This window comes from Panthera pardus, unplaced genomic scaffold (genome assembly GCF_024362965.1).
Source record: "Panthera pardus isolate Hobbes unplaced genomic scaffold, ASM2436296v1 HiC_scaffold_16, whole genome shotgun sequence".
In the NCBI taxonomy this organism is placed as follows: Eukaryota; Metazoa; Chordata; class Mammalia; order Carnivora; family Felidae; genus Panthera; species Panthera pardus.
This window is the reverse complement of record NW_026526721.1, coordinates 88,646,102-88,662,529: the sequence shown is the minus strand read 5'-3', so window position 1 is coordinate 88,662,529 and position 16,428 is coordinate 88,646,102. Positions and strand designations below refer to the sequence as shown.

Here is a 16,428-nt window from a genome sequence, read left to right as displayed (position 1 = left end):
CCCTCTCTCTCTGCCCCTCCCCCGTTCATGCTCTGTCTCTCTCTGTCCCAAAAATAAATAAAAAACGTTGAAAAAAAAAAATTTAAAAAAAAAAAAACAAAAAAAAAAACATTTTATTGTGAAAATTTTCAAACATACAGAAAAAAAATTTAAGACTGTATAGAAAATATTCACATAGCCACCACCAAGCCTTTAGAATTAACATTTCCTTCTATTTGTCTTACCATCCTCTCAATTGATCTTAACTTCTGAACCATTTCAAAATAAGTTGCAGATCAGTACACTTTCCCCATATATACTTCAGTTTCTCTGTCATTAATTATAGTATAGTGTTTAATACAGTGTTTCTCTCAAAGAAAAAATTTACACAAATAAAATGGATAGATATTAGACTTACCATTCAATGATATACTTAACTAATGCAAATCCCTAACAGGATATAGGGTATTACCACCACCCTAGAAAATTCCCACATGCCCATTCCCACTTAATCCTTGTCTCCAACACCCATGCATCCATTTCTAAGCCCTCTAATCACTTTTTTTTCCCAACATTAGTTTTGTTTGCCCTACCCCAATACAGAAATATGTAAGTTTGCATGTTTGGGGGACATCACAGAAATGGAATCATAATCATGTCCTAGTTTTCTGTAAGGCTACGTTCACTCAGCATGATGTTTCAGAGATTAATCCAGGTTGGTGCAAGTATCAATACTCTCTTCCTATTACTCAGTAGTACCGTGTTATATATACACAGCAGTTTATCTATTTTCTTGTTGACAGACATCTGAACTGTTTCCAGTTTAGGGGTCAGCCACATATTTGGCAGAGTTTATACATAGAATCTGGTATTCCACCACTGTGGTTCTTTCTTTTCCGGAATTTCTTCCCTCTTCCTCCTGCTAGACTGCCATCACTCTACAGCTGCTGTGGTATTTGTGAATTTGATCTCATTCCTCAAGCCAGTAAGACTGCAAACAACCCAAGAGGAGTCTGCCTGAAGCAAAACACCGTCAAGATGAGAAACTCACCCAAGGCCATTCCCTTTTTTTAAGAAACCACTCCAGTCCAGTTTCTACTTGTTTGTGTTTGCCCTATAGTGTCCTCATGTTTTTTTATATGTTGGCCAGAGACTGTAGTCACAATTTGTGGGAGAATTTGTTCAGTAGGATCTCAACTTCATTCTTAAAATTATAACTCCCTATTTTTCCACTTCAAAAAAGCTATAATTGATAAATCTCTTTTTGGCTTTTCTTTTTCTCCTCAGGAGCTTGACTGATTCAGTCTCTTTCTATCTGAAAAGCCAAACTAAACCAAGAAAAGGCCTCTGGGAGCCACAGATTGAGAGCTGGAAGAGGGAATCCTGTAACTCTGTACATGAACCAATACAAGTCCCAAAGGCATCCCAACACATGTATGAAGAACACACCCAAAGAAGCTAAGGTTTTGAGACCTTCTGATAGAAGCCACTCTTCAGGTACCACACTAACCCTGAGTGGTGCATGCAAGAAGGAGACCAAAAGCAGCAGGGCAAAGGCTTTGAAAACTGAACTGGCGCTAGAGACTGACAACGCCCAGGCCACAAACACTGAGAACGTGCAGTTCTCATGAACCTAACCATGCTCATCACCTGTTTTAATTAAAAAAAAAAAAAAAAAAAAAAAAAAAAAAAGTAGTCAACATTCTCCTGACAAGACACAACACAAATTTATTTTTCATACACAGAATCAGGAAAATCTGACCAATTCTCAAAGAAAAAGACCAGAAAAGATGCCAATCTTGTGAGATTACCCAGATATGAGAATTATCAAACAAAAATGTTAAGGCAGCTATTTTCATCCATCCTCCCCAGGGTAAAAGCATACACTTATAATGACAGGAAACACAGAAGTTCTCAGAAGTACAAAGTAAAAAGAACCAAATGGAAACTTCACAACTGGGAAAAATTTAGGGAAAAAATGATTTGACAAGTGTAGACAAAGGAAAGCAAGCACTGAATAACCAATCTTCCAAATAAGAAAATAACACAAATAGATAAGAAAAAAAAAAATCTCATCTTAATAAAAGAAAATTTTCCTGACATTTTGCATCTTTAGCACTGAATAGTAATGGAGGGTAAAAAAACATCAACACAAAACCTAGACATCTCTAACTAAAATGCTTTAATCCTTATTCTGTCTCCTCTTGAGCCCCTCTGAAAGCTCTCATGATTCACCTTTGAAAAATATTCTGATTCTATGAATTTGTAGGATATACAATTTTTAAGAACGCTGGACTACAAGTGAGGACATCTGATTCAAGTCTCGGTTCTGTAACCATGACAAAATACGTAAAGTGACATCACTTCTCTAGGCCCTAATTCCTATTTGTAAAATTAGGACCTACTTAGTGAGTGATGACAACTTACTTACCTTTATAACATAGACCCATTGTTAGAGTAGGCAGTTAGTTAGGTTCTAACAGAATACCTGGAGGCCAGCAACAAGGAAGTCATTGCTGGCTATGGGGAAAGTCAGAGGCCTGGCGGCAGCACTCTACATCAAACCACATCAAACCTCATCAAACTGGACAGGCTCAAAATAGCAGATGAGACAACAGGAAACCCTGACCAAATAAGGAAGAAAACTCCTAACACCTTGCATCCATGCCCAGGTAATGAATATTCCACCCCCTAGTTAACAGCTCTCAATAAAAGATAGAGACCCAACAAACCCCAGGTGCTCCAGCTTCTCTCACCCTAGCTCACATCCCCAGACTGTATTTTCACTTTAATAAACTTCCTCACTTGTGTCACAGTGTCACATGTCTGTCCTTGAACTCTTTCTTGTGACAAGACCAAGAACTTTTGATGACACCTATGGGACAGGCTAGGTCTCCCCCAGTTCACCTGGCAACACCATGAACTAATTTTAGGAATGCTTTGAGGGTCACTCCTGTTTCCCCAGATCTTAGCATTAGCCAAGTTCTTCACTGCTCTCATTACTTGTTTCTGACAAATAAGGAGAAACTATGGTCAGGTAGCTGTGACTGGCAAGGTCTAGGGCAACACTATTAACAGATATAAAAGGCAAGCCACAATGCAAACCACATTATGTAATTCTAAATTTTCTGGTAGCCACATGAAAATTTTAAGGAGAAACAGGTGGCAATTTTTCTACTAATATATTTAACTCAATATATAACCCAAATGTGATCATTTCTTATAATCAGTATTTTAAAATCAAGATTTTTCTTTATCTTTAAAACCCAGAATACATTTTATATTTATAGCAGATCTCAACCATGACTAGTCATATTTCAAGTGCTCAACAGCCACATATCACTAGTGGCTACCACAACTATAGACTGAGGGTCCAGATGTGGAGGTGGAAAGGGGAGGAGGACACAATGGCAAACAAGGGCCAAGGGCCAAGGTGTCTCAATGAGTCACCTCTCTCTCTCTGTCTGTCTGTCTGTCTGTCTCTCTCTCTCTCTCTCTCTCTCTCTCTCTCACACACACACACACACACACACACAAACTTATTGGTGATGGTAAAAACGTCATCCCCACGTGGCAGATAGATCAGAGAAAGTTTGTTTTTGAAATAAATTTCCATCTCTACTATGGGGAGTACCCACTATAAAAGAAAAAAAAAACAGGTAGATAAATGGCTTACATATCATTTCCAAATACGTGAACTTAAAGTATTTATTTTGGGTCACCTGGGTGGCTCAGTCGGTTAAGCATCCTACTATGGTGCATGTCATGATCCCGTGGTCTATGAGATCGAGCCCCGCGTCAGGCTCTGTGCCTCCCTCTCTCTCTGCCCCTTCCCTGCTCATACTCTGTCTCTCTCTCTCTCTCCCAAAAATAATAAACATTAAAAATAATAATAAACTATTTACTTTTATGAAAGCCACTGTTTATTTTATTCTATCCACAGTTGTAGGGAACTACAATCATGTAGGGAATATATTAAATAGCATTATAAAACAATTAAATGATTTTAAAGATTAGTGAAGGAAACAAAATATACTTCAAAAGTTCACAATTTTCAAATCAAATGCTTTACTGTGACTTAGTTTCTGAAATTTCAGCTAATTTATCAAATCTCTCCTTTGAATGAAAATAACAAAAAACCTTAATTTTTTGAATAAATTTATGAACACTGAAACCTCTATATTTTTTAAATGGATATAATTTCTTTTGTTTTGAAGGACAGTATAACAATTTTATTCCTTAACTGTTTCTCATGGAAAATAAAGGAGAAGTGATCTTTGTGAGAACCTATGGTCCCACCCCAGTCCCATTTCACCATGGTTCCCATCTCTGTATTGGAACAGTAGTGCAGACAACTCTCAGGAAAGGACAGAACTGTGAAAACAAGACCTAGTTCAGAGCTATCTCTACAATTTATCATCTAGGTGATTATAAACAGGAATAATTGTTTCCTCATCTATAAAACAGAGATATTAAAAACCTCACAAAGTTACAGAGACTTATTTAAATAAGATATTTACACTCTATCACAGAACATTCATTCATCCTTCCATTTCTGGTCGGATTTTTATTTACTTTATCATTCATCAAAGAACTTTTAAATTAATCAAATGTCTTTTGGTGTCTCCAAATACTTCACATTTGAAGTATTTCTATGTAATCTACTCTAAATTCGCAAACCCTTGTGTTCTAAGTCATTTTTTAAAAGGGTCAAATTATAATAAAATGATCCCATTAAACATCCGACTAGAAATAAATAATATAGTGAAATAAGAGCATTAGCATCTTTTTTTTTAACGATCCTGCTTATAGGAGAAAATGGCAATCACAGGAAGGAGAGAAACTAGTCATTGTGAAGGATCTCTGTTCCAATGAACCAGAGGAAAACAATCAAAAGATATGACTGAAAGTAACTGGCTTAAAAAGGCAGTAACTGGCAGAACATGCACAAGAGAATAAATAGTACATATTAAAATCAGAAACTCCTCTTTTACATACCAAACTTTACTATGTTAATTTCCTTTCGGAGCAAAAAATTAAAACTTAAATAACAAAAAAAATGCATTACTATCCACTGGAAAGATGGATGGATTGATAAAAGGAAGAATGGTAAAAAATAGAGACTCCTAATGGCTTCAATACATTCAAGAAATTTGCAACGGCCTGTAGTTTCAAATGTTATGGCTGTACTGCTAATACTAAATCACGTAGCCCACCCCTGAAATGTGTTAGAACCTACTAGTAAGACTGAATTTAACATAGTACAGACCGTTTGAAAAGTTTGAAATACTTAAAAATAAGGCCAGAAAACAAGTGAAGATAGGACACCCCACCCCCGCCTTTTTTAACCAAGAGAGAACACCCAAGCACCCAAAAGAGGGGAGATATGCGGCTCGATCCCATGACCCTGGGATCATGACGTGAGCCTAAATCAAGAGTTGGAAGTTCAACCGACTGAGCCACCCAGGTGCCCCAAGGACACTTTTCATTTTATTTATTTTTTAAGTCGCTTTTTTTAATGTCTATTTATTTTTGACAGAGAGAGAGAGACAGAGAGAGACAGAGAGACAGAGCATGAGTGGGGGACGGGCAGAGAGAGAGGGAGACACAGAATCCGAAGCAGGCTCCAGGCTCTGAGCTGTCAGCACAGAGCCAGATGTGGGGCTTGAACCCACGGACCATGAGATCATGACCTGAGCCAAAGTCGGACATTTAACCGACTGAGCCACCCAGGGGCCCCTAACATTTTTCCATTTAACACCCATTCTCTACCTCTATGTGAGTTTTAAATTCTTGCTCTCATTCTATTCTGGGTTCCTTGAGATAAGAAGAGAGCTACATTTTGTTTCTAGTTGCATGGTGTCCATATTAAAACCTAGGGAACAGATGCCAAAATTATGTGAAGCATGAAGATCAATTTTTAAATAACAACAGCAACCCACCATAACAAGTTCTACTATTACATTTAAGGTAAGGCTTAAATCTATGTAAGAATTCAAGCTTTCTTTGACTTTCAAATGATAGATAACACAATCTTTCAGGTTCCATTTTAGTTACAGAAGCCTCACATCAAAGAACAATCATCCAGTGGTAAGATACAGGGGATTAATAGAAGTCCAACATGCATTTTACTGCTGATTTGAAAATTAATTCTCCAGAGGCGTAAATTCACAACCAAATGAATATGAATATACAATGCCATCTATATAGTAATGCCATTCATTCTTCACATTTAATAACACCACTTCAAAATCACATGACAACAAAAGATGATAAATAATGACAATGAAGTTTTCTACAATGAATAGAACAAGTTAATTCACAGATGATATAATTAAAAAGTAGGTAGTAGGGGCGCCTGGCTGGCTCAGGTGGTTAACTGTCCATCCGACTCTTGGTTTCGGCTCAGGTCACGATCTCAGTTTGTGAGTTGCAACCCTGAGTTGGGCTTTGTGCTGACAGTGTGGAGCTTGTCTGGAATGTTCTCTCTCTCTCAAAATAAATAGATAAACTTAAAAAAAAAAAAAAGTAGATAGTAAAAGGGAACAGATCATTGGTTTCTCAATATGCACCACCTCAATGATCCTACCTCTAGGAAGGGTCACAACTCTTTGGGGCCTTATCCTCAGTCTAGCAAGCTACAACTTACTTTTATCAGTTCTCTTAGGATAATATAGTTCTGAGAGAATAAATGTTAACAAAATACACTAGAGCAATTTATGAATGAGAAGAATGATTTACTAATTTACACTGAGAATGTAACTGCAAACTGGAACATTCACTGATGCAACAGAGCTGGCAGTGCCCAGCCCACATCCGCTTACCGCTCAACTTTTCTTAGGAACGAGGCAGCTTTTTTACACTAACACCTACGGGTCATCTCTGGCCACAGGTTTAGGTCAGGGAGAAGTTGCTGAGGACCTGCCCACCCTGAAAGCGTAACTCCACCAATATGGAAAGGGAGTTGGTAGACAAATTACTCCCACTTCAATGCCCCTTGAGTGAAATAACTCAGAGGCATGTTCTATTCAGTCTCCCAGAGGTCCCTACATGATTTGAGCCTCAACTGCCCACAACAGTAATCTACTGTTTAAGGCATCCTTACTGGCCTCTATCTTTTCTTACTTCCCCACTACTCCATCACACCCACAGGAACTTTCTGGGTTCATTTTCCAAATAAAATGGTTATATCAAGGGTCCAATTCCCCTGAAATCAAACATAAGACAGCCAGTCAGCTTAGTTGTTTTCTTAGCAGAAAAATATTACTGTTAAACCAAATTAATTTTTAGAAGTTGTGACATGACTACAGACTCAGAACAAGAGAAAATAGGAGGTCTGAGGGACGGATCAAAAAAGTTGACAGATTTTCTTGAAAATAAGAATCTATCTTTTCAACAGTTCAAAGAAAAAGACACACAAATAGTTCTAAAAAATATGAAAAGATGCAAATTAGAACTATAGTGAGATACGATTTCTCAACTTTCAGACTATATATATATAAGTTCTGACTATATACTGTTTGTAAGTGGGGGAAAAAAAAAAAAACAGAAGATGCCAAAATGTCTAAGGGAATTTGGCAAATTGCCTAAAAAAATAATATGCATATTTATGGTCACACATAAAACTCCCATTCTTGAAACAAGTTAGGTACATCCATGTAATGGACTACTACACAGTTATTAAAAGGAAGGCAGGCTAGCTCTATACAGTGCTTTAAGATGATCTCTAGTTTACGTATACACGTGGGTTTGCTTATGTATATATATTTTTTAAATAGCAATATAGTTAAAACCGGTTACCTATAAGGGGAGAAATAAAAATGTACCTTATTTATAATTAACATGAATGATTTATATATAATTATAAAACAAAACTAAATCAAAACACTTAAATGCTAAACACTAAAAATAAAATGAAACAAACGGACCTGACTATATAACAAGATGGCAGAAAAATCATACAGGTGAATGTACTTCAAGTACTATAAAACAGAATACTTAACACTATAAACCCCAGCAGGACAAAGGCCAAAAAAGCAGTTTTTAGTAATCATGTTGGTGGTACTGGTTTAGATATATAAACATATATTAAGACAAAAAATCCTATGTAATACTTCTATATGTATTTTATATATTTATTTATATCTGACATATTTCACATATATATTCTATATTTTATATTTTAATGTTATATTACATTTATATTTAATAATACCTAATATTTTACATATATGAAAGAAAAAGAAGTTTATGTAAAAGCCAACTTAAAAAGCCTTGTCTGGCCAAGACAATGAGCATCATCATCATCAAAATAAAAACTACAATGCAATAAACATAAACTATTTCAATCTACAAGCTCAATGACACTTCAAAAAAAAGAAAAAAATCCTCACTGGTCTACTTTTCCAAGATTCTAGGAAACAACTCAAATACTTTGAAAGTTGGTAAATAAAGGAAAGAATCAAGTAATTAGTATGCCTTTCCTGTGCAAACTGTGCCACAGAGTAACCAAGCATCTGATGAGGGAAGTTTCTTTTACAGAGATATTACAGATCATATATGAAGCCTTGATATAATTAGGATATCAACATTTTGAATGTTTGCATAGAAATAAGAGATCTAGGCAGTGATCAACAGTAACCTAATCTCACAAACAGAGACAATTAAACAGCTATTTCTTCTTGGAGTACTTAGCACCTCCTTATGAAATATTCTGTCACCCTAACACCACAAAATAAAGCAAGAAAAACCTGAATTAGATTAAGCTCTTTGATATAACTACTGATTTACAAAAAAGTACAAGGGAAAGAGAAGCTTTTTACTACAGGGATGCAATTTAAAAAATAGGGGCGCCTGGGTGGTTCAGTCAGTTAGGCATCCGACTTCAGCTCAGGTCATGATCTCACAGTCTGTGAGTTTGAGTTCCACAATGGGCTCTCTGCTGACAGCTCAGAGCCTGGAGCCTGCTTTGGATTCTGTGTCTCCTTTGCTCTCTGCCCCTCCCCACTCACACTCTGTCTCTGTCTCTCTCTCAAAAGTAAATAAACATTAAAAATTAATAATAATAATAATAATAATAATAAACAACACAGAATGAGGAAATTTACATGGCAAGTAAGTTAAAAGGGAAAAAATATAATAAAGAAGGTAGAAGAGTTAAGGTGTATATACCATCCAAATGTAATGTATGGATTTTGTAGTGACTCTGTAGAAACATTATTTATGAGCAAATGAGGAACATTTAAACTAAACAGCTCCTTACTGATATTAAGAAATTATTGTCATCATCTCATGCATTAGAATGTCCACTATCAAAAAAATAAAAGAACACCACAGAAAATAACAAGTGTTGGACAGAATGTAGAGAATGTAGACAAAGAGAAATCAGAATACTTGTGCACTTTTGGTGGGAATACAAAATGGTGCAGCCACTCTGGAAAACACTATGGAGGTTTCCATATGATCCAGCAATCTCATTTCTGGGTATGTACCCAGAAGTGAAAGCAGGATCTTGAAGAGATTATTTGCACACCCATGTTCACTGCAGCATCATTCACAACAGCCAAAGATGGAAGCAACCTAAGCATACACTAATGAATGAATAAAGAAAATATGATATATGCATACAATGGAATATCAACCTTTAAAAAGAAGGAAATCCTGTCACATGCTACATGCTACAAGACTGATGAGACCAAAGGACATTATGCTAAGTAAGCCAATCACAGAAGACAAATACTGTATGATTCCACTTATACTAAATATAAAGTATCTAAAGTAGTCAAACTCATAAAACCGAAAAGGAAAATGTTTGTTGCCAGCTGCCGGTAAGAGGGAGAAATGGGCATTTTTCTGTTTAACGGATATCAGTTTCAATCTGTTTGAGTTTTGCAAGACGAGAAAGTTCTAGAGATCTGTTGTACAACAATGTGAATAGAGTTAACACTACACTTAAGTGTACTAACTACACACTTAAAAATGTTTAAGATGACCAATTTTGGTTTTCACTATAATTTTTCAAAAGTATATTTAAATCCCTTTTCAAATAAAAAAATTACCACTTTTTCAAGTGTGATTAATGGTATTGTGTATGTGTGTGTGTGTATATATATATATGTATATATATATATAATTTTAATAGTCCATATCTTACGTAGCTACATACTAAATAAAATATGTATGAATGAAATCATATGATACACGTATTGGCTCCAAAATAACGGGGGGCGGGGGGGACATGGAAACAAGGTGGTTAAAGATGAAACAAAATTCCTGACCACTGCAGCTGAGTTCATTACGCTATTCTGTCTTCTTCAGTGTATGTCTGAAAATGTGCACAATAAAAAGTTAAAATAATAATATACACTTGTAGGCCAATAGATTATATTAATACAATGGGATCCACATTTATTTAGGAAAGTAGCTGTAAAGCATGATGATGTAAGGTACAATTAGAGTTAAAATAAATTGTACCTAGCCAAGTGAAGAATAAGCAAAAAAGAATATTATGAATCCCTCATGCTTATTTATATCAAAAACAAAGTTGAGGGTGGGGGTGGGGTGGTAGAGGTAAGGTAAGTGTTCCCACAAAGCATTCCTTTATGGCATTTTCAGGGAAAGAATGTAAGATACTACATAGCACAGGTTTAACTCAAAACACAGGCATTTCTCAGGTTCATGAGAAAACCACCACTGTGAACCAATACCTATAAATTTATTAGCACATCATGCAAGTATGTACAAATGGCTGTCGTGTCCTCAGCTAGACTATAAGCAAGTTTGTTGTAATCCTGGCCTTTTTCATCTCTAACACTAACACATTTTTAGAACTAACATAAATTTCTGTGATCATGACTCAAAAATGATTTAAGGAATTTTCAACAAAATTGGTAAATGTGTTGGAAATAACCTGATTTGAAATACAGTCTAAGAGCTGTTCCAAAAACAAAACAACATACAGTCTGTGAGGGACACATTCAAAAACTCACTTGAAGATAGGTACTTAGAAGAGGTAGCCAGTTACACAGCACCTGTACCTCACATACCCAACAGGCCTGCACAATGGATTCTTAAGGGGGACATGCCACAAATAGTTAAGACTATCAAGAAAACCAACAGGTTTCAAATGTGAACTTCAAACATAAAGCCAAGGGCAGGTAATCCAAATGATGATGCTGATTTACCAGAGAGCTGTTTCTTACATGAGAAACTATAATGCTTCAGAAGAAAACAGCAGATTTTAACAATGGTTAATGAGTCACCCAAGCACCCTGAAGAACCCAGCAAGCGTCTCATAAACTAATGAAGAACCATGTCATTGTGTCAAGTAAGGCCACACAAAACATTCTCTCTCAGCAGTTAATGGGGAATGTTGAAGAAAATAAGAGGGGGGAAAGAGAGAAGAAATTTTCCTCTTATCAACATACTGACCAGCCCGTCTTTAAAATGAATCATTTCCTAGGAATTTGTTCACAGATAACTCATCTCACCCACTTATTCTGATTCTAGTTAATTTTTAGTAGCTTTTATTTCAGACTGATACATCTACTATTTCCCACCAAGTTCTAGAAGTCTTTTTCAGTTTCTATAGCTGTTTGATTTAATGTTTAAAATAAAAAATTTGATTAAGTAAAAAAAAGTTTTAATAATGTACTACAGAAAACATTTTGAAATTGATTATTGTTAAGTAATTAATTGTCCTATTTATTGAACTCTAAAATACATACCAATACCACTTAGGTAAAGAATTACTTTTTGTAAGGGAGAGTCATTCTGATTTTAGTTAACAGTAATGAGATCACTCAGCCTACAGTTAGAATAAACTTTAGAAATTTAGCCCAATTCTATCATTTAATTGCTGAAGAGTTCTTGCCAAAAGTTATCCAAGACATATACAGAAAAGAGAGCTATCTCAGCTCTTACAGATTGGCTTTTCTGCTGTATAACACAGTTCACAGATGTTTATTCCACAGAGAAAGGTTTCTAAATGATCTTTTTAAATATTAAGGATGGTTCTCTTGGAAATCATTCACTCACTAAAAACAGGTAGAATTTTAGACATTTAACTGCCCATTAACTATAAATATTAAGATAAATGCAATATGCAAAAAGACTATTTAACAAGAAAATTCTATTCATAAAATACAGCCCACCTGTTAAAATACAAGATGATCGCTATATAATAATAGTTTTCATCCTGATAACTACAGCCAAGTGGTTATACAATCTATAGATGATGGAACTCTCCAAAGTAAGGGTTCGCCCTTTTCTTTTTTAACTAAATAATCAAAAATTACTTTAAGTGCCTTACCTTACATATATTTTTTAAAACATTTCTTTACTCTGGGAATACAGATATATTTTGTCAACCTATGACAAACTTTAAAAATTCTTAAGAGACACTCCCAAGTAAGAGAATAATAAAAAGACCAATTAAAACACTCCACCATTCGGAGTGGGAGGAATTCTTACCATTGGCAGTGCATTGATGTGGGGATGTGCAATTGAATATCCGGTACCCGCCAATCACAAGTTGCTGCTGCTGAGAAAAAGGAAAGTACAATATTCAGTGTGCCCTAAAACAAATTCAGCTTAAGAGATTTCCCACAACAAGTTTCCATGTTATCAAATTATTTTTATTTACCTCTGTAAGATCCCTGCCACCAACGATTATCCTTCCTCCCCTAAACAACTATTATCTTATATAAGCAACAGCAGCAACTTTTGGGGTAGTAAGTGGCAGGCACTGAATCTTTACAACACTCCTAAAAGGTTGACACAATGAACAAAAGGGAGACTGGAAAAGATGGATTTGCACAAAGTGTACACTCACCCCATTCAACTTAACTGGTGCAAATATTACTGCGATAGGGCCCAGTATAGCATGTTTATAATCTATGATCATGAGCCACAAGGACTGGTATGAACTTATCTTCTATATATTCTGTTTAATAATAAAAACAAATGCATGATTGGTTTTGAAACAATTTCAATCAAAACTTATTAAAGTTTAATCTCTTCAGAGTCTACATTTTACAGAGTTTACCCCATCATCTCAATTGCTAAGTCATAGCACATTATTTTCTGTGTCCTTCTGTGTAAAATATACAAGTTGTTTTTCAGACACCCTGTCAAAGTGGTGGCTCTCCGGTCTAACGCTGACCAGTGCAGATTCCACCACGTGCTAGAGTACAATTTTATGTAACAGGGCAAGCTGATGCCACAGAAAGGAATGCAGGAGCTTTACCTCCTCCACCAAACCAGTGAATTAAGTCAGTAAACACTAAAAAGATAACTAAGCAAATACACTGAATAACTGTAGAAAGAATATAATCCCTTTAAGTTGGCTCCTCTCTGATCTTATCTTTAATTAACTAGAACTCTCATTTGTGCTGCCAACTCCATGGCCAATCTAAACAACTTCAGGGCTACTAAATAACTTTCGGGTAGTTAAGTTATAATATCTAGGAATTAAAATAACATTTATTAAACATGGCACACACTTACTGAAATTATACACAGTTACATCAACATATAGTATCATATCAGCCTCTGCAGGCACCAAGGTCTTTTGGCACAAGACACTTGTTAACCAGTTGGTAGATCCTTTGTAGACCTGCTGGACAAATGTTCTACAGACATCATAAGTGAGTCAAAACAAAAACTAGATTACAGCTAGAACTGTTTACCTCAGGGTCATTTGCTATGAACATCAATTGTTTTATCAGAGTTTTCATGAGTTTTTGAGCTATAAGCTATATAGGGCTACTTGTTATCCAAAAACTGACCAAGCACCCTTAACAGAGAAAAGTTTGGGCATACATCCATTCTAGTTATTTATAAATAATTAACATGTGTTACTGAATTACATACATTTTACTTGTTTTTAATATTTATTTATTTTGAGAGAGAAAGAGAGGGAGGGAGGGAGCGTGTGTGTGTGTGTGTGTGTGTGTGTGTGTGTGTGCGCACACTTGGCAAGTGAGCAGTGGAGGGGCAGAGACAGAGGGACGGAGAGAATCCCAAGCAGTCTCTGTGCTATTCAAGCACAGAGCCCAATGCGGGGCTTGATCTCACAACAGTGAGATCATGACCTGAGCCAAGATCAAGAGTAGGATGCTTAAACGACTGAGCCACCCAGGTGCCCCCAAATTACATGTATTTTAAAACATAGAAAACTGAAGGAACAAAGATGTATTCCTACATGTCAAATATCTTTTTTGATAATCTCTTATATGCTTAGCCATCTTCTAAAATAATTAAATCATAATAGGTAAAAAAGCTCATTCTAGTAGTTTAAGTATCAGCTCTACCATTTGCTTCTTTACTATTCTTATTCACATTTCTCACAGTCAGTTTCTTTTGCATGAATCTTTAAATTATTTGTCTGTTTTGCAGGGTTCGGTTGAAATTACTCCATAAGTCTACGTTATCAAACACAAGTAAACTTAGAATAGTAAGCTCAGACTCGTGGCAACTCCCAGAAAAGAAGTGAATGACTGGGATTGCCACAGCTGCCTTGTGGAGTTCCCCACTCCTCAATCCCTTTATGTACCACTTTAGATAGAACTTTCTGACATAAGGCCGGAATGAGGGTGCAAATTTAACCCATCTATCAGATATTAGTAACACTTAATTTTTAAAATTTAAAACAAACATAAATAGACTAATAGAGTCCTGTACCCCAATGGATACTTGTTTTTCACTACCAGGGTGTGTACACACATACCACGCACAAACTCATACAAATCTATCCACCTTTGGAAAATACTAAATTAGATCATTCCAGTTGCTAGTCTTTCTTGTTCCTCCTCTGCCTGCTTCTCTTCTCTTCCTTTTCTGTGATTACTGAGTCTTTCTTCCATCACACTCATAGATGTCTCTAATCTCAGTTTTCTCTAATTAGTTTTTCTCTACTTTTGTTTTCTTCATCGACTCATTTAGCTTTTCCTTTTAGACTATATTTCCTTAAGGGAAAGAGTCCTAATAGTAATTTAATAAATATTTAAATAGTGAAATAAATATTTGATTCTAGGATTTCAAGAGTGAATAAATCTGTGGAAAATGGTATGTCAACAGGTATGCCCATTTGCACATATAATACAATCTGAAAAATTTAGGAAGTCCCTACATTAGCTGTTTTCCTAGTCAACTTATTTAGCCATGTCCTGGCCATTTTGGAGGGCATATATAAAACATATATATCACATAATTCTTAAGTTTATAAAATGAATTATCTGAATTTTAAAAGATATAATTATATACTCTACCAAAGAATTACAAAAATCTAATGCATATTTAAGATAATCTGACAGAATGTATATTAAAACTATTTGTACTAAAGTAATTCAAGTTGTCCAGAAATCCCAAAATGTGTATCCTTTACACCTGCCTTAGTAATCACACTTGCCCGGAATGCTTAGGTGGCTCAGTCCGTTAAGTGTCCAACTCTTGGTTTCTGCTCTGGTCATGATCTCACAGTTTCTGAGTCTGAGCCCCACGCTGGGCTCTGTACTGATAGTGTGGAGCCTGCTTGAGATCCTCTCTCTTCCTCTCTCTCCCACCCCCCCCCCCCCGGCTCACTCATTCTCAAAAATAAACATATAACCACACTTGCCCAACATCCTCTACTCTCACCAGCACATCACCAGTGTCTCTGTTCTCTGCACACTTTGGCTGCCATGACATTACTCATCCTGTACCAGGAACTTCCTTCTACTATGTGGTTTTGGCCACTAACCGAGTCCATTTCTTCCAAGGTTCAATTCAGCCCAAATCAGCTTCCCCTCTTGATTATTCATCCCACTACCCAAGGACACAAAAATGAGCCTCCTTTATTACAACCGTGTTACTGCTTACTATCAAGCCTCCCCTGCCAGACTTCTTGAGACCAGGGAATTATCTGTCACCTTACTGTCCCACAAAAGAACAAAGAATAGTGCACAGAACACACACAGTATTTAAGATCCATAATGATGTATCATATTATCCATAATATAATGTGGGAATAGGTAGATACATATTTGAAAATAAAACTGTAGAAACTGTATTACAGCACAAATAAATCATATTGGTAAGAAAGAACTTAACTGTGGATTTTTATTCTAAAGATGTCTAGGAGATCCTGGCTATATATAACCAGTAATTTCAGTACCATTTCCAGGAAGTGGCAAATAAATGCTGATTATTTTGCCATTTAAAGATGACTCAAGAGCATGTGATCAATCACGCTATAAAATTAGTGTAAACCTACCAACTACTTTGTATACTACATAAACTATAACCCATTTGCTTTACCTCTTACGATGAAATAAATGTTTGCCAAATGTTTGGTTTTGTATCCAAATAAAAAGCTTTGCTCTTACAATCTATATTTCATAACATTTTACCTGAAATAACTGAAGTATTAATTTTAGAAAAGGCTTTCAGCACAAAAATAGACACTGCTAG

The 16,428-nt window shown here is 35.8% G+C and overlaps 1 protein-coding gene across 5 annotated transcripts in view; it reads right to left on the bottom strand.

The window, feature by feature from the left end:
• TBL1XR1 (TBL1X/Y related 1) overlaps positions 1–16,428 on the bottom strand; it is a 178,165-nt gene that overhangs the window by 75,430 nt on the left and 86,307 nt on the right. For 3 of the 5 annotated variants that reach the window (XM_053903625.1, XM_053903622.1, XM_019463214.2), the window contains exon 2: positions 12,451–12,520. The gene's annotated coding sequence lies outside the window, so the exon portion shown is untranslated. The remainder of the gene's footprint in view (positions 1–12,450; positions 12,521–16,428) is intronic. The other 2 variants (XM_053903626.1, XM_053903623.1) reach the window with 1 other exon arrangement.